At 33.5% G+C, this 18,944-nt stretch overlaps 1 protein-coding gene and 2 pseudogenes across 1 annotated transcript in view; 1 reads left to right on the forward strand and 2 right to left on the reverse strand.

Annotated features, from left to right (window-relative positions):
* Eip93F (Ecdysone-induced protein 93F) overlaps positions 1-16,983 on the reverse strand; it is a 161,709-nt gene extending 144,726 nt beyond the window's left edge. The window contains exon 1 of the mRNA XM_087406090.1: positions 15,712-16,983. The gene's annotated coding sequence lies outside the window, so the exon portion shown is untranslated. The remainder of the gene's footprint in view (positions 1-15,711) is intronic.
* LOC147911060 (uncharacterized) lies at positions 7,837-9,923 on the forward strand (annotated as a pseudogene).
* LOC147911061 (uncharacterized) lies at positions 10,355-11,397 on the reverse strand (annotated as a pseudogene).
* Positions 16,984-18,944: the final 1,961 nt, after the last annotated feature.

Here is an 18,944-nt window from a genome sequence, read left to right on the forward strand (position 1 = left end):
GCGTTAGCCTTGAGGCCCGTAAAAAGGGATCTCGATCATAAAACGGCCACGTCTTTCGGCTCCAATTCAATCGCGAACTGACGGCCGTGAACCGTCTTCAATAGCTCCAATAACAGTCGATTATGCAAAGTTCGTTCGGCCATACGTCTTCGAATTGAAATTGAAGAATACGATCTCAGAAATTAATCCATTGCGGAGATTCAAATGTTTTTTGACATATAACGCAAAAAGAGAAAAGATTTCTGTACTATAAAAATATATATCTATGTATAAGAACGTATCAATAAATATCTCTATAGATATCCTATAAATAATATCCAAGTATAAATTCAACGACAATGACGCATTTCGTCAGTGTTTATTTAACATTAATGTGCTAATTAAAGTAATTTCGGCCGCATTTAGAGAGTCGCCAGGTACATGTCATCTCGTTCAGGGGTTTGCTCGCTAATGGCACACTGTTACATGCTGCAACACGTTTCTATTCTTAAATTTACAAAATGTTTTCAATAAACAATATTAAAAAAAATAAAATTTACTAATAAATCTTCCTGTTATCTACTGAAACCCTTATTTTATGACTCATTCATTTACTTTTTATCTGACAATGAGATACTTTTCCCAATTTCTAATCCACAAACAGATACATACTAGTCCAATTTAAATATCTTATTTGCATCATATATCGTGATCCTTATGTCCTTCCCTTTTTCTAAAAATCCTCACACTGAAAACAAAATTTACTAAAACTTAATACATATTTCTTTGAATAGTATTAAAAGTATTTATTTACAAATAAATATTTATTGAATAGTTAAATCAAATTAATGGTTTTTGTATAATATTAAATAAATATATGTTTACATTTAATAAATATTTATCTAGAACTATTTAAATATTTATTAACATTAGTTATTTATTAATTTAGTATTTTTTTCAATATATATCGGTATTTCGGTACTAGAACACGTCGCATTATTGTTCATCGTTTAACTAACATTCCTCTTCTTTCATTCCAACGGAGATCCCTCTCGATCTAGTATATTTAGTTCTGAGTTGTTTCTGGTAGCGAACACATCTTCATTTCGCATTATTTTTTAGTTTTATTCGAGTTTACGAGTAATCGTAAAAGTAGTTTGAATAAATCTTTTTTTCAACATAAATTTAAAAAAAACATACTTAAATAATACAGCTTTTATACTAAAATTCTTGATTATAAAAAGTAGGCATTCATTTATTTCATCCCCGTGTAGATGACTTGTTCTGAATGAAGTTTGTAAGAGGACAGATGTCTACTTTCCTTTCATTAAAACATTACGTTGCATCTTGCTCGTAACAGCGCTCATCAAGAAATGTAAAACTCCTTAATGCAAGTTTACCCTTATATAGTTCACTCGATGGCGCTGATCACCGTTTCTATGTATAGAGATATACAAGAGATATACTTCTAGATATACAAGAATAATGCAATTCTTTGCGGATGCCGACAACTTTCCTCTTGATTATTTTGGCTATTTTTAAGATCTGATTTAATAAGTAATAAATAATAAGCAAGCTTAGTTAATTCTTTAATATAACATGGTTATTAGATAAAAAATGATGGTAAAAAATTCTATGCTTCTTGTAAATCTAAAGCTCTAATACTAGGAGATTTCAAATACGAGTAAGGAGAAAAACAATAGTACGATATCCGACTTAAAAATTCTTTCCTTCTTCCGCTCTTAGTTAGATGTGCGATTTTGTGATCTCGCAAGCATCGCGATTTTCTTTTCTTGAATCGCAGTGCTATATATAATATATAACTGGATTTTTAATCGCAAAATCGCTTGCAATTAAAAATTGCAAACGTAGCTTAAATTGTATACGTAATGAAGTATTTATTTATTAAACATTAATATATATATATATATATATATATAATAAATAAAAATTATCTTTACTTCACATGATTTAAATATTATGATGAATGTATATTTGGTTTTTCGATTATTAAATACTTATTTGTAACATTCAATATGGTTAACTTATCTGTTTAAAAATTTGTTCCTCTTTATTAATTCGTTAAAATTTTGTATTTTGTTAAAATTTGATATTTAAGTAGAGAATTAAAAAGATAAATTTAAAATTATTATGAGCGTGCACGAGTTTTATTTATGACAAGATATTAAAAATATTTACCTTTTTTTATATTGTGTATAAAAATTAATATGTATTTATATACCGTTTAATGATTAATTCCTTTAATTTAACTTAATAATTTTGAATGTTATATTAATTATTGTATAATTATTTAATATTTTGTATAGTAAAATATTCTGCTTCTTTTTTTAATTCTTTTAAGTCATGCAAACAATTCGACTAACATGTAATAAAAAACCGATATGATTTTCTATTTCATAAAGGTATTTTTTCTTTGAAAACGTAATCCGAATTTTATTAGGAATTTTTCAATGCTATTAGACTAAAAAATAAATGCTTTCGTATTTGCTGCGTTCTACCAATTAATATTTCTTATCATTTGATTAGCTATCACTGCTCTAAAACTTATCAAAGATTTTTTATGTGACGAAAACAAATAGTTGAACAAATGTATAACATACGCATATAGAAATCGCGATGTGATATATCGCGTTCATACGCGATTTTTAAGGAAGATCGCAGTCGCGATGTACAATTTTGAAAATCGCATATCCCTACCTTCAATGCGCTTATGAAAATATTCTCACGTTTCGAGGAATGTGCCGACAACCAGGAGAGCGGGCGAATGATTCTAAAACGATTCGAGGTATACCGAGGAAAAAGCTCTCGACGAAGTAAAGGACGAGTGGAAAACTCGAACGGGACGCGTCCTGGTTATCATATGGGCCCGCACGACATCCAGAATCCTCGGTGCAACGGATGCACATACACACGGATGCGAACACGCGCGGAGAGTCGTTCTCGCTGCATCAACGCCCGCGCGCACACGCACGCAGCGTGCAATTGACACACGGGCGTACACGCGCGTGCACAATACGTACGTACGTATCTTCGCCACGTGCTGATCGGTGCACTGCATGGCAATACGAGTATATGTGCTGCGTGAGAAGGTTTGTACGAGAGCTCGCTTTGCACAGTCGCGTGTTCGGTCACGTATAGCGCATGTATACTGAATGTGCGTGTCCTCTCTGTGGAATACATGTGCATATGCATGTACGAATATGTATGTGTGTAGGTGCGGGCGCTTTCCACGTTGACCCGCTGATATCTATATAGACGTATACACGTAGGAGGCGCGCATGGATGCGCGCAAATGGCCCGGCATGGCAGTCTGCACTCTGCAACGCTGTTTGTACATGTGCACGTGCATGTGCATGTGCATGTGCTGCCGGCTGTGCCGGCTTGTGTCCGGGGAAGGGACGAAGGGAGAGGATAGGGTGGAGAGGAGGAGGAACGGCGAAACGCGATGTGGAACACACTCGCTCTCGATGGGTCACTCTCACTCTCTCGACCGAGAGGGAAATTCGGCAGCTGTTTTAAACCCGGCTAACTGGCGAAACTCTACCACCGAGCCAAACCACTCTACCCTCCTATCTCTTCGAGCTCGGCCCCCGCGTCGTGTATCCCTCCATATTACTTTCTCCCTTCCTTCCGACGCGCCTTTATGAGCCCCTCTTTGTCACTCCCGTCACCTGAACGCTGCATCACGCGACGCAGTAGTATTTACGGATACGGAAAATCGATTTTTGCAATGGTGATTTCATCGCGCGGCTCGCGGCCGAACCGCTCTAAAATTCACGCACCCGCCTTTGTCTCAAGGGCACTGAGCAGTAATTCGATGGGAACCGAGAAGAATACCGTACACCTGTATGCACGTCGGCTTAATTCTAATTACGTTACGTACGTCCACTACGTACTATGGTGAAATAAATAATGAGTACTGTTACAATCAAGAATTTTAACATTAAGAGATATCGTATCAACTGAGATATTGTATTATTTAATTGTAGCAACTGTTTCTCCGAAATTATTTTAAAAACGTTCATTCAATTTTTATAATTATTTTTATAATTATCGAATTAAACTGATAAAAATCGGTATATTAAATTCGAATACGATTTTATTCATTTTTCGTTAGTTACTTTGAATTTTGCAGTCTTGATATCATCTACTTGTATTACTTAGGATCGAATATTCGTTATCAGCGCCAACTTGTACATTTCTTTCGTTCTATGCGTGCATAGACATAATTAGTCGAACGAGACCAACAAAACGTAACAGACGATTTAGTTTCTTAAAACTTTTACGGTGATAAGAGTGTTGCGTCGTAATAGCTCTATTTGCATGAAATTATAAAAAAAAAAGAGGAATCATTATCGTATATAGCCAGATAAACTGCAAAAATATTATATCTCCGAGGTATACGCTTTTAATTATGCTACTCGCTATATACGTTTATCGTCGAAGCGAAAATACAACGCTTGTCGCTTACCGGAATATTCGTTCGGCATTTTCAACTATCGAGTTTATGTCCGTGGCTTTTTTGTATGAAGCGACATGCTGCACACAGGCTTCAGTGTTTCCAGGACAGATATCAGTTGCTCTAATTTTGAGTACTAACAATACGCCAGTCTCACGCGGCTCTTTCGACGAACACACATATATACGCGAACGCGCGTAGCGCGAGAGAGAAAATCCAAATATGGAAGCACGCAAATGTAAAAGAGAACAGTATAGTAATAATAATGAAAAATGAAATATGACGGATAAAGGATTTCGTTGCACTCGTCTAATTAGCTAAATGGATTCGTCAGATCTCGGATTAAGGCATTATCTCACAAGTTATTTATCACCCGATAATTCTAGAGATATCACGATATACATTTAAGGTTCATTTCTGTCTCAACGTCGCTTACGTATGAAGGCATTGTGACTCTCTCTCTCTATCAGCAATCTTCTCTATTAATAGAGAACTCCAACAAAATTGTCATCATCACGGATACATGATATTGGTTGCTATCTATTGACTTGTGTCAGGGAACACAATATACATTATCTTTTTTATTTCATCTTAAAACAACATGTGTATTTGCATTCTACGTAGTGTGAAATAAAATTCAAAATATTTTTTTTTATAAATCCGATTTTCTCTTTCAGTCTCTCTATGTCACGCTTGATGATAAAACTCCTTTTATTGCTAGCGGATAAAATTAATCGATTTCTCGCATGGTATATATTCTGTATTTACAGCCTATTCCTCGTCGTCACGAAAAGAGCGAAAAGAATATTGAAAATTCACGTTGCGCGCAAAACTCGCTCGCGTTCGAGAGTGAGCGAACCGCGACGAACAGACGCAGCCTGGTTTGGCAACGAACACGGCGATCGACGGTCGTTCGTATCACGAATGCATTTTCAACGTGTATGCGTGCGTATAACACGCCGTGCACATTTGCGTCACCCTCTTTCCTCCTCCCATTCCCGCTCGCCATCCCTCTCGCTTCTTTCCTCCTTTCTCTTCGCGTTTCTTCCCGCTTCGTCGCACGGATGTTCGTGTGGCAGCCTCGCCGAACGTATGGCTTTTTTACCACACACTGACCTGGGTTAACTCGGCGCGCAGTGCCGAATAATAAAACCGCCGGAACCACTGACCCTCTCTACACATACATAAACACGTATGCGTGTGTATGTGTGTGTGTGTGTGTTTTTGTGTGAGCGTGTATGCACATACATACACACGCACGAATGAATGTATGCACTAGCATCATCACAACGCCAAACCCGCTCCGCCCTCCAGCCAAATATAAATGTGTCCGATGCATCGTACATACACACACACACACACATACACGCATACAGATGCATACACTCGGCAATGGTAGTAGAATGCACCGAGTGGCACATAAACGATGCCTCGAAACCGAGGGCAGGGCCACGGTCACCCGAAAATACGGCCGCGCCTCATTCTCGTCGCCTTTCTCTCCATCTTCCACGTCTGCTATATATACTTTTCCCTCGAATTCCCTTTCTTTTTCGTCGCTGTACGCGGCGAGTTTCAATGGCTGCGCTGTGTGCATCGCTACAGGCTGATTCACGAGACGCAACCGTCGATGACATATCATTACGCGATACTATCTCTCGCGAAGTATTCAATTAAAAAAAAATTATGTATACATTATGAGAATAAACGTTTCGTTGCAAGTATAATTTCTGCCTTCTTCTATTTTTACACGGAAAGAACAATTTTGCTGAAGTACCTACAAATTTAGCTACATACTAATCTGAAAATGATTTAAAATCAGAAAATAATGAAAGAAAAATAATTATCAAAACAATTCGATTATCTATTTATTCAAAATAATTACGTAAGAATCTTAAGTATGACGAGTAATGAAGCAAAAAAATTTTAAACTATAGTACAATAACCAATTTGAACGTCTTATATAACTATTTTGATGATTCAACAAAATTATTTACAGATCTACAGTATCTAGCTACAATACTTCAGCAAAACTGTTCTCTCCGTGTATCTTTGCAAAATATTAAAAAACTTAAGATTGTATTTTCCTTTCTATCCATGAAACAAAAAGTATATCTATTTAGCGGATAAAAAGTAATTGAATTATATTATTATATTTATTTTAGACCTTTTTAAGAATAAGATTACTCTCCACATTATTGTACAATGGGCACATTCAATAGAATGAAATGTTAATAAGAGGTAATCAATTGTATATTTAAAAATATAGAAACGTATATATATGTATATACGTGTATATTTCTTTGGCAATTAATACTGAAGACATCCAACATTAACATCTATCCACACGTTCCTAATGACATTACACACTTGCGGTTTTCTTTACCACGTCTGAGTAAACATTTTATGTTTGAAAGCCACGTATACTAATTGACTTAATATTTTCCCCGTTTAAATGCTACCTACACCATCTTATTACACCTACTATGTATTCAACATTCCAGATTTTATTCAATTCTAAGCTGTCATTGCGAAAAGTTCACAAATCATTCAAATAAAATGCAAGTGAATATATTTGACATATCGTTGACATAAAAATAAAAAAAACATCTCTTATTATATCTTCTAGAAGGTGGCAAATAAATGGTAAAGTTGCTCAAAGCAAATATAATAGTCAAAAAACTTAATTTTTTAATGAATAAAAGAAATTTTATCGTTTTGTTGCCTAAAAAAATTCGGATCACGCATATTCTCTAAAACTTTTAGAGTGAATTGTCACTTTAAAGAGTGGAATCTTAGTAAGATTAAAAATTGAGCCATTTTTTTTCAAGACTTGTTTAATTTTCACTCTTTAAAGTGAGATTCCACTCGAAATAATTTGAAGAGTATTTATCGTGTGCAGGAAAATTTGTACGGAATGCATGACACAGAAAAGTGGTCCGACATGATGATTATGCTTAGAGCACTCCTGAAACAAAGCGTTCACTGTCCTGCCGACCACGACCTATCCGAATGCGTACCAGCATGCGTATACATGCGAGACGTTCTGTGTATAAGCGAAAGGTTCGTCAAGCTATGCATTTGTACCGAATTCACAATCGCAAGCATACATCAAGTAGGAAGAATAAAAGCTGCATCTAAAAATACTTATCATTTTTCAACCTAAATTATCTCAGAATATTTTATTTTAATATTATATATAAATATTTATATATAAAAAAATTATTTATATATAAAAATTATATTTCTCTCTCTATCTTTTTCTTAACGCAAAACATATATTAACGTCAATAATTAATACTATAATAAAGATACAAAAAATTTTTAATATAAAATGAATAATCATACATTTTATATTTTCTGAATCTTTATCTCTCAATATTAATTATTAGCATTAATAAATTTCACGTTAGGGAGAGGATAGAGAGAGAAAGAGAGTGAGAAAGGAATATAATGTACATGTAAATATAACGTTCAAATAAAATATCCTGAGACAATACGATAGAATTAATACCCAGATATAATTCGATGTCATTTGTGAATATTACGAATAGCGAACGGTTTCTTTTTCTAGGCATTGAATATGATTAATCGTGTATTGTTATCTTGACGAATTCATCTCCGCTAGATGAAGATTTCACTGCTAATTCACATATAACAAAGCGGGAAATCAACCACGATCGAACTCGAATTTCCAATGCGCGTCCAACTATCGTAACTAGCATAATACCACGAAATGCAAGTTAAACGCTCATTCTGAACGAAGTCGCGGGAGTTAAAATTCAACCACGATGCGGTCGAGCCACAGCTCGAATTCGTCTTTTAGATCGCGCCGCACGAATGGACTGTCAAAGCGCGCAGTATGTACTGGTATCGATAAAGCGCAATTAGCGGAATTGTATTGGCCGCACACATAGTTGCGCGCAAACGGCAATAACGAATCGATTATGCCTTTTTTTTTTTAAACATCGCGTTCGATCGATCCACGCTATCCGGCATCGATCGCGACGCTCTAAACAATCTGAAACCAGACACGATCGCTCTGACTCATTCGCGACACTCGCGAGTATGTCAGTCAATAACCCGCGGCGCGACGCGATGATAATCGCGAAGAAAGAGCCCCGATATCAATGCGCAAAATCAAATTAACTTATACAATTCTATTTACTAGAATAGAAAAACAAGAAAAATATTACGAATATAAATTGTAACATCCCATGTAGAGATATTCTCGCTTAATAGAGACGAAATAAAACGTTTTCGTTTAGAACGAACTAGGAAATGCCAATCAGAAATAAATAATGAAGCAACCATTGTTTTGAATATCAACTAAAGCATTTAGTCTTTTTTTTTCTGCATCGTATAATTGTAATGTTTGTTGAGAGAATTTTTCCAATTCAGGTATTAGGGCTGCCGCATACAAAATTTCGTAACAATAATCATAAGATGTAAACTTAAGCCGATAAGCCAATCAGGATATTGCTTTAGGTCTACGTAATCTAACAGAAATAGAAATAGCAGTAAACTTATCCATAAAGCGAGTTTCAACCGGTTGAAATTTCTACGTAACATTACGTGCGGATAATTTATATATAGATATTGAGCACGAATCAGAAGTTGATATTATCTATAGTGTATCGAATCAATGCCTATCTATATATCTTCTTTGATATATATACATATAAGCTTCAAGAGGAAGGTGTTTGAATCAAGATTCTCTGTAGCCGGCCATGTAGTTGAGTTGACTTCCCTATTTAAAAGTCTGATTTTTACTAAAGAGCTACGTTTTTTTCTTGAATTATTGAGTACTTATTAAGTTACTTTAGAAATTGTTACTAGATATTCACAAATGTATTTGTGTTGTGAACATATATCTTATATAATAATAATTACATTTTAATATAAAACATACGTAACTTGATAACTAATCAAATTCGTTATTATCAATCACTAATTCTTTTAGCACTTACAAATAAAAGAATGGAAGATGATCATACATATGATTCACACAATGTATTCTCTTTCACTCAGGATGTAACAAATATGACTAATGAAAATGTTGATGAAAATGTTCTAGCTTCAAACACAGGGAATGCTTTGTTAATTGATTTAGTTAGAGGATATCCTCATTTGTATGACAAATCATCGCCCAATTTTAAAGATTCTTTAATAAAAGAGATTTCATGGGAAGAAATAGCAAAAATCATGGCATGGTCACGTAAGTAAAATTTTTTAATCATTTTTATTATTTCAAGTTTTTTCAGTTTTTTTTTTCAATTAATGTTTGGTATTATTGCTTGATATAATTAATGAATGTCAAAATTGATGGATTAGATTAAGAGAAAGATTTTTTAAAGAAAAAAGAGAGATTGTAGCATAATCAAGAAGTGGAGCATCTAATCGGCAATCTTTTATTTTCTATGAAAATATGAAGTTTTTAAATAGCCATGTGCTACGTAGAAGGTAACTACGTAAAAATTAAAAAAGAATTTTTATATAATACAATTATTTAAAATTTAACATTGATTTTTCTGATATGAATTTGGATCGATAAGAATAAATTTGATTAAATAAGAAAAAATTCTATATTCGTTAAAATCGGATCTTAGTGCTTAAATATTTCTGTGTAAATTTATATACATTATACATGTATAATTCTTCAAACGCGCCGAAATTTTTCTCGATTTTGAAACACAATCATAATTAAAATATCATTTAAAATTGATAAGCAAATTATAAATTTTTAATGGTAATAAGTGTTTTTACAAGGATATTAATAATCTGATGTTAATGAAAATCTTAAATCTGTGAATAATTTCTTGCTAAAAATATTACAATACCTCCATTGAAAAAAGATTTAAGCGCGCGATTTGCAGAATTAGATATGCACAGAAATATTTAAATATTAAATCTGTTTTGACCAAATATTGTATTTTTCCTCTTTAATTTTTGTGTTCTTAACATATTTCCAGATTCAGATTCATAAAATATACTTGCATCATTTTGACTTCCATACGAGCCAATATCGACTAAGGTGAATTTATAATTTGAATCACAAGCAACCATTAATACTAAACTAAATGTTTTCTTATAATAGTGATATAAACTGCCAGATTGTGAAGGAGCTTGAATAACGCAATATTTGCCATCAAATGAACCCAAACAATTTGAAAAATGTTCTATTTTTCAAAAAATTCTGCACTAATTCGTATATAATCTGTTTCAGATGGCTGTAATACTTTAAGAAGTAAAACACTCGAAATGCCTTCAGTTGTTTCTTTTATAATAGCACGTGCTGTCGATTCTCCAATACGATATGCTAGTGCTATGAATAGTATCTGATCTCCAGTAACTAAATATTTAAAATAATAATTAATTTTTAATATTTTTATTTTGTTTTTCTTAAAAATTATCCTTCTGAAGTATTATTTAGACATAATTTTTATGAAATTTGAAATTTGAAATTTTTTTTTTTTGTGAAACAATCAATTATATCAGTATTTTATTTCTGTATTTAAATATTTATGTTAATTAATAATATTAATTTTTTATAATAAATGTTTTTATTGATATTACAAATATTTTTTCAAACATATGTTCAATTAGATAAAGTACGACATATTAAAGAACATATACCTGAGTATTAAAGACAAGCGTAGTTCAGATGGCAAAACTCTCTAGTTTTATTTTTCAAGTTTTGGAGATACCATTTCTAGTAAAATATAAAAACACTCAACTGTCATTCTTGTATATTTAAAAAACATTTTACTGTCATCCTTTAATTCTTGACATAAAACAGCAAAGTTTCCTTATTGATATCGATTTTCATTTATAAGCCTCCACTCAAAATCTTCTCTGTTTATGTTGTTTTCTTTTCCAAATAATCGAGACCATAAGGCAATTGTAAGAAGAAAATTAGAATCATCCCATATATTATTCATTGCTACAAATATAAATTATATTAGTATTTTATTTCTTAATTTCTAATAAGTTATTTTCTAATAATTTTATAAAAAACAAAAAACTTGAAAGAAATTAATCATGTTATAGCAAAATTTGATGCATCTTATATATCCAGATAATGCTTATATATCAGAGAAGTTACTGTAATTAAAAACATTTAAAATATATAATAAAGTAAAATATTTTTTAAATATATTATTTATAATACTATATCTAATATATTTTTATAAATTGTATTTTATTAATAATATCATTATATATGCATGTTATAGAATAACATGTCGATATATTTTAAAAGATGAATCTTTATAATATTGCTTAAGATTCACTAAAACATTAGCGAATTAACTTTATAGCAAATAATAAGTATTAAAATAAAAATATATAAATATCTTTATAAATCCCCAATAGAACTATCCAATAGAACTTGTCATCTTTTAATATTTCATATGAAGGATACTATACACAAAATGAAAATATACAAAATTAATAATATACATATTTTTTTGTAAATATATAGCAAATAACCATATTTTCACTTTCGAAAGAATCTTTAATAACAATTTGTTTTAAAAATAAATTAAATAGAATACATTTATATTAATACTAAATTTTTAATATTACTAAATTTTATATATTATATTACTAAATTATTATATTACTTATTTATCTTAATTTTTGTTCTTTCTTTTCTTATTTATATTCTTCTCTTTATTCTCAAATTTCCTGCACAACCGGTTATCGGTTGAAAATAATATTATTTTCTTTTAAAATAATATTTTGATTGGCTTATCGATTTAAGTTTACGTCTCAGAAACTACGAACGCTTACGATTGATTCAATTATTTTATACACTCATCCATTGGCTAATTCTTACGTTACGTCTTATGCTTACGGTTATGGAAATTCGTGTGCAGGGGCCCTTACCATAGCTTTCGTACCTGTAGCATAGAGATATATTAATCTTATCAGAGAGCTCAGTTCTGCCGGCGAAACCTCCACGAAGGAATCACTATACAAGGACGCTCGTCTCGATCGCTCGCGAGTCGAGTTGTGTATTTGCGTTCCGTTCGTCGTGCATTATCTACAACCGCAGCAGGGATGATGAAAGAGCCAGGCACTTCATTAAGAACCAGGCGGACGGTTCCACCACGGCCGTTGATCTCTATTGTTTACGCGCGTCGACTATTTAAACACGAATTGAACATCTCGAGCTAAGATACCTTCGCTTTTGATATTCCTCGACAGATTGATTGCCGCCACTTTAAACGCGTTTACACTAAAATCACGTAGAATTCAAAATTTTCATTAAAGAATTACTTTATTAACCTAAATTACCTAAGGATTAAAAATAGACTAAGTTGGTTTAAACTTTAATTAGACTAAATTTATTATTAAACAACTGTATTTCCAATTCGTATTTTCAAAAATGATCGTTATATAATCTTCTACAATATTAAATAAGTCGCTTGTGTGATAAAAAGTAATATATCTCAAAGTTTATAGCAACTTTTCAGAAGAGCATTTTAAATTCTGAATTGGAAACAATTAGAACGTTTTAAAGAACCTTTTAACCTTTAAGTAGATAGGTGGCTACAGCACTCTACGCATAGTTATCTTAAGAACCTTGTTCTAGAAAAGGAAAATAAAAAGAATTGCCTAGAAGTCTTAAAATTAATTATTTTTATATCTTTATCTTATAAGAATATAAATAATGTAAATTTAATTCTATACTATTAAAAAATATAACTAAAAAAATTAAATTCATTTAGAATATTCTAAGCACTCCGCTTATCTACTTAAAGGTCAAGGAAAAATGGCATAATTCCAAACAAGACATTTTCTATGACTATTTCAGCAAGACTTCTTCACGTTATCTAATTCAAAAAATGTCTTTTTTTCTATAAACATATAATTGCTAATTTGATTAGAATGCAATTAAACGACATTGTTACAATGTATTGTTTTTTTTCCACAAAGAATACTTTAAAATTGATTTCGTATCATTATTTCAGAAATACTAATACTAATTTTTGAGTTGTGTCAATTTTCTATCAAACAAGCGATATAGGTATATCTAAGTTGAGAAAATATACATGTATATATAAAGATATACAGCCGATAAAACAAAGATTAGAGAGTCAAGACATCTTTCGTAAAAATTCGAATTACGCAAATAATGAAATAAACTCGCGTGTTTAGCAGTCAACATCGAATAATGCCCCATAACATAATTTCTAACATATAGCCTAACAGTGAATCGCGGCGGTCGCTCTCTATAAGAACCCCTTCTTGCCGTGCAACACGTATCCACGCGCTTAACGTAGGCGTTGTAATGACTGCGGTTTCATACACCACGCTCCACAATAGGTTTCACAATTGTTACGGCACGTATCCAAGCGCGTGGTCTTATTGCGCGAGAAAAGTGATAGTTTGTAGCATTGCACTTGGGTACGCGGTGAGGTAATGCAGCAATGTGCCAGACTGCATCTCGTTATCATTTGGCTTTATCAGCGCGTACATCGGCGGCGGCAGCAGCAACAGCAACAGCAGCAGCAGCAACAGCAGCAACAGCAGCAGCAGCAACAGCAGCAGCAACAGCAATATTAGAACGACCGTGCTCCATTGAGTACCGTACTGAACGTCGAGTCAAAGCAACTCCCTTCAACGACGACTTTCCGTCAACAATAGCGCATACTCGACCAAGTCAAAAGGTCGCTATCTGAGAGAATAATGAACGAGCTGATCCCCTTTAAGATTGTCTCTTCGCTTAATTGAGAAGCTTACCCAAAAACCGGAGAAACGAAATTAGTTTTCTTTGTGATTATACAATAGATTACAAACTTATGTAGTTTTCCAACGATTGTACTGTTCTTATTAAGATATACATATTTCTTTTGCATGTCTTATCGTATGACGATTTTTTAAGTATTCAAAATATAGATTTATGCCAGTATCTATATGGAAAAAGAGCGATTTTGCTGAACTATCTAAAAATTTAACTAGACAAAGATATGAAAAATAAATTTATCAGATTATCAAAATAATTGTAAAGGATGCTCAAATATGATGAGCAATGCTGCGAAAAGTTTTGACACTCTAGCTTGAATATTCTACATAATTATTTTCATGATCTAACAAAATTATTTTCAGATCTGCGTTTAGTTGAATTTTGAGATACTTTAGCAAAACTTCTTTCCGGGTAGGTAATATAATAGCAATATTATCTTTTTAAAATGTTTGTTATTTATATGACTTTTTAAACAAGAACTGTTTGCTAAACGAATACGAGCGATATGAAATTTTGATCTTAATAAAAGATTTAGATATCGTATGTATCGTTTAATTGCACTTAACATAGTCGTTGTAAAATTGCAAGAGATTGATAACAGGTTCTTTTTTTATATTAAGTATGTCCAGCCACCGATAGAAAAACATGTTTGCTCGCGTTACCGAAGGTCATAAAGCAAAAATGGATCCGGATATTTTGCCTCAAGTAATAAGAATTTCATTTGCATGCCATTACAATTTCTTACGTAACATTACTCTAGTAATTAATATTTTATTTATATATTAAATATTTTATACTTCGATTTAGATAGCAAAATTTTATATCTTTTTTAATTGGGTCAAGAAATAATGCCCAATAAAAAGAAAGTGATCTTGTACCATTATCGTAAATCGCAACCAAGAGAATCAAGCACGAAAATCAAAATACAAGGCATACGTAAAAAACATTAACGCATTCATTGATGCGTCAGGAGGAAGTTGCATTTACTAAATTGCCAATTCACTTTGCGCAAAATGACTATCCGATGTGCGAATCAACTTCATTTAAATCGGCACTAAGAATTTCAATTTCCTCGAAAAATTCTCACCTCGTTCAAAAAACTTGCTGCAAAAATAGTTTAAGTAAACCATCGAACCATTCGAACCAATGGCTTCATAAATTATCAAATACAAAGAATGATTTTGCTGAAGTATTTAAAAATAGTCAAGTTGGCACATCCAAATAATTAGGAAACTCAAGCAATGTGCAATACTGCAAAAACTATTGACATTCTAGCAATCAATTTAAGAATTCTACAGAATTATTTTAATAGTCCAACAAAATTATTTTCAGATCTGTTATCTAACTAAATTTTTAGATACTAGCAAAACCGTTTCTTTTCATGTAGCATCTCGCTGCTAAGAAAATCATGAGCGCTTGACGTGCATTATTTACCGACCGAAAATTTCTCGCTTAATGACGTACGATACCGCAGACAACTAGTCGCAAAGTATATACGTACCGCGTTATGCCTTCAGCTATCTTGCAATGTGTAAGTTTACACGTGTCAGCCTCATCGAAGTAAGAGATATCGAGCTCCTTGTGCGATAGTCCTCGTAAATTATCACCAATCTGCGTTGCAATCGGTCGTCAAGGGCGAACTTTTCCGATCTTCTTTCCGTGCGATTTTAAAACCGTCTCAACTATAACGGAGATTAATGTCTTTTTCTCAGCACCTAGATTTGTGTTAATAACGTAAATCGCGCGGTTCAATTCGTGCGGTTTCGGATCGAATTGTTCGAATTTGCGAGAACTATCGGTGTAAACGCGGGATCGTCCACGAACTGCGACTCGCTCGTCCGTTGCTTCAATTCGCAGAATGTATGTGAACGTTGATTTAACCGTGTATTGGAGATACTTTTTATCAGACTGCACTCGCGTTCGAGACTGACAAACGCGCCTCGAATACTTCGCGCGCGATTCGTCGCGGCGGCGCGATGCAACGCTCGACGAACAACGTTGCCTAATTGCACTAATCACTCGTGAACCGAATCCTCCGGCTGGTATCGAGAAATACAATATCAACGGAGAAGCAAAGAGAGAGGGAAGAAGAGAGAGAGAGAGAGAGAAAGAGAGGGAAAAAGAGAGAGAGTGTATAACACCGGCTGCGCGCGATGCAATAGACTGTATCGTGACGAAAATCACACCGCGTGGTATCGTTTGAAATTACGATAAGCGGTAAACCAGAAAAAAAAATGACAATCGCGCGATAATTCTCATCGTCGCCGTATTCACGGACTCCGCGTTTAACTCCGGAATTCACCGAATGGATCTCGGGATCCGCGGAAATTGCACCTGTCTCCTCCTCTCGGCGCCGACAATCCTCGTAGAAACAACGATTTCGAGTTGCGTCGATTATTAGCGTTTACGTCGGGCTGTTCGCGTCGGTCGCTATTGCTATTGCCGCGACGTCGGCGTCGGTCTACATGACACGCACACTCGTCTGTAACTGCACATATATGTACGTAAACGCGCGCACACTTTCGGTGGGGAAAATGTTCGTTTTACGATACGACGCGTCTTACTTTCCACGAAAATGGATGCTTAAGCGCGACGACGACGACGACGACGACGACGACACGCCGGCACTGCACTCTGCACCGCGTATTCGCATGCACGCGCGTCCCGATGTGCGTGTGCGCGTGGATATGCGCGTGTATACGTGTGGAAAGTGCACTTTAAGTGCCGTCCGCGAAACCGATTCGCCAGCTTTGCTTAAAGTGTCTCTGTTTCGCTGACTCGGACAACATGTTGTTTCATACTGGCCGTCTGCACGTCCCGTACATCCAGATAACACCCGTCGATTCACTAACCTACCTCACTCCTCCACTACAGGGTGGTCCAAATTATGCGCGCCACGCTCCGCCGAGTTCCACCGCCGCCGCCATCGTTCGCTCGGTCGACCGATCGCACTTGATTTCCCGATGCATTTTGAGGGTCGAAAGGATCCTAGCACGCGGCTATTCTATAACTCCTATAGGTTATTTCTGCACTCGGTTTGTCTTCGATTTCGAAGTCTCACATCGTGATTTTCAGAGACTAAAGCGACCTGAAATTTTATGCGCGAAAGACGCGTCATTGTATCAAAAATGACACAACTCAAAAAACGTGATGTTTTTAATTATTTTACTATGAATGAGTTAAGCATTATTCTATAAATTATCAAATTAATTTAACTTCACAAAAAATCATCAACTCGAAAAAGGTAATTTTTTAAGAGTTGTGAAACAAGTAAGAAAAATAATATTTGATCATATTAAAAATCTATTCTTTTTGTCGATATTATTTGATAAGTCAATAATTTTCTATCAAACTGAAAGTTAATTTTTCAAGTTGTGACGTTTTTAGAAAGGGAGCGATATGTAAATTTTTATAAAAGAAAAATACATATAATTAATATTGTGTAACAGAGAGAAGCAATGATGTGAAGTTAAGAGATGCAAGAAGTAAATTCGAAAAAGCAATATCAATAAAATAAATTTGAAGAAATAATATATATGTGCGTTTTAAAATATATTAAAATGGGATTGTAAAAATAGATATTAATATAATATTTTACAATCTGACAATGATTACATAATTGTTATTGTTTCATCATAACATACTAATATAATAATTCATCGTAAATTTTACAAGTGAAGCTTATTTACTCTTTTCTGGTTTTTGTCATTTTATTAAATAATTAAATAATTTTTATTATATCTGCTAGATAATTAAATACATTTATACAATTCTAAGAAATATTTTTCAATCTTTAAATTCAATTCGCGCATTTGATTAGCAATAGAAAATACTGTTTTTATGACCAAATACTACGAGCAAAGGACGAATTGGAAAAATAGAAAAATTCTAAAGTCGTGACTTTATCATTAATTATTTGAATTTCTAATAATCAATCATAAATCATCGTTAGCCCCGTTCACCTAACATTTCCTTAAGTTAAGTTTCTCATCGATTTCATTCGTGACATCGATTCCGCGGAACCGCACGAGATGTGCGCGCAATACGCGTCTCCCAGTAACAAGCAGCATAATTAAATGGCAGCACGAAATCTCGTGATCTCGCACGATGCGAAAGACATGTCCGCGTCACAATATCGATCACGACGACGTGACGACGATGCGTTGCAATTTCAACATCGCAAAACCTGCTACGAAACTAGTATATAATTATTGCCACGAATTATCTTCGCTAATATGTTCATGTCTTTATCCGTGTATTTATTCTCGTTAAGAAACTCGCTATTTGAGTTCGTAGGTTTTTTTTTGTACCACCATTGTCTCATCCGACAACATTTTTTTCTTCCGCGGGATTAAATACGCTGCTTCGGAATTTGAATCTTCTCATAAGCGCCGAAAGAAAATTTATGAGTATTTTAAATACAGGCAATTATATAGAGATTTATATTTCTTAAAATAAAAATAGGAAACAGAAAATGAGAGTTTTAAGAACACAAACATATAGATATCGATAAATTATTCCATTCAGTAAAAAAATATTTCGTGCTTGTTAGAAACGATTTACTCAAGTCATTGTTAAAATTTTTTGTCAAATTTTTAGTATATCTAAGTATTAATTTAACATAATACTATTGCGTTATTTGAATACTTTGTGTTAGATTGATATTCAACATTTAATATTAAAATAATATAATTTATAAGTAAACGAAATAACAATAATGTTTTTTAAAACAAA

The sequence above is a fragment of the Acromyrmex echinatior genome, chromosome 1 (genome assembly GCF_024713525.1).
Source record: "Acromyrmex echinatior isolate Ae372 chromosome 1, ASM2471352v2, whole genome shotgun sequence".
NCBI lineage: Eukaryota > Metazoa > Arthropoda > Insecta > Hymenoptera > Formicidae > Acromyrmex > Acromyrmex echinatior.